General features: G+C 46.3%; 1 pseudogene; it reads right to left on the bottom strand.

Annotated features, from left to right (window-relative positions):
• Positions 1-429: 429 nt before the first annotated feature.
• On the bottom strand, positions 430-1,049 carry LOC116472252 (selenoprotein W-like; annotated as a pseudogene).
• Between the last annotated feature and the right edge of the window lie 465 nt (positions 1,050-1,514).

The raw sequence follows: 1,514 nt of genomic DNA on the forward strand, positions 1-1,514 counted from the left end.
ACAAGAAACTTATTTTTCTCTAGACAGCAGGGCAAATTTCTTTTTTTTTTTTTTTTTTTTTTTTTTGGTTAAATTCGTCCAATATTTGTTGAATTGTGAACGGCTGCAAACGTTGCCACAATCAGAGACTCACCCATCCTGATGCCTCTCTTGGCTTCCCTTTGAGAAGGAAGCCTGAGGTGGGACATCCCCCAAAATCTGGGACACAACCGGGCAGACACAGAGTATGCACAGAGATATGATGAAATCGGGGAACAGGAGTAGGGTAGGGCAGTGTGGATTCTGGGGAAGACACATACAAACAGACTCTACCACACAGAGGTAAAGACCGGGGGTGTCAACCTCTGCCCCCAACAGCAGCTGCAAGAACAGGGGAAGACCAGGCGTCCATGAGACGTTTCAGTCCGTCCTGTCATGAAGCGTCTGCTGAGAGCAGCTGGGTCAAGGTCCCTGGACTCTACCTTCAGGGCACATTAGCCCTGAGCCAAGGCGGCTTTGATGGCAGCCACCAGCTTCAGAAACTTGTTTTCTGTGTCCACATAGCCATCACCTTTCTTCTTAGAGTGAATCAACTTCCCGGCTACCATTGCTTCAAAGAACCGGGTAGCCTGGGGAGTTCCTTCGCTGCAGATGTCCAAAGTCCAGAGGAACTCATCTTCTTTTTTTTTTTTTTTCCTTTGAGACGGAGTCTTGCTCTGCTGCCCAGGCTGGAGTGTAGTGGTGTGATCTTGGCTCACTGCAACCTCAACCTCCTGGGTTCAAGCAATTCTCCTGCCTCAGCCTCCCAAGTAGCTGGGATTACAGGCACCCGCCACCGTGCCAGGCTAATTTTTTTTGTATTTTTAGTAGAGACGGTGTTTCATTATGCTGGCCAGGATGGTCTTGAACTCCTGACCTCATGATCTGCCCACCTTGGCCTTCCAAAGTGCTGGGATTACATGCGTGAGCCACCACACCGGCCGGGGGAACTCATCTTCTAACTTCTCCTTGAGCGGAAGATGCTTGGACTTGTAGCCTCAAGCGCCACATAAACCACTCGTGAGAGCCATGGCTCTGGGCTGCCACACTCGCTGGGGAGCAGAGGCCTGGGTCACAGCGGCCTCCTGCCTGGACGCATGAGGTCTGCGCCGCAAATTTCTTTAAAAAGGAATTTTATTCATTTAAAATATATGCATACAGTTGCTTACTATAATCTAGGCACTGTCTTAAGCATTTGTTTCCACCAGCCACACTAAATGACTCATCTACATCACCAGATTTCAGGAGAAATTAGATGCACTGCCAGAATAAAAGGAAATACTTTAGATACTAGTTTTAGCAAAACATGGCATTAATACATTGCAGATGGAGCAGGATGTGAATTTACCTTCAACTTCCACACTCTGTAACTGATGGATTTTGAGAAAAACTAGGAAAAAACACTGACAAAGAATCCATTAAACCAAATTACTTTTTGACTATATATCTACTTGACCACATAATTTTGCATATTAAACAGCAACTGTAGTTAAAAT

Source organism: Hylobates moloch, unplaced genomic scaffold, assembly GCF_009828535.3.
Source record: "Hylobates moloch isolate HMO894 unplaced genomic scaffold, HMol_V3 SCAFFOLD_8, whole genome shotgun sequence".
NCBI classification, from domain to species: Eukaryota; Metazoa; Chordata; class Mammalia; order Primates; family Hylobatidae; genus Hylobates; species Hylobates moloch.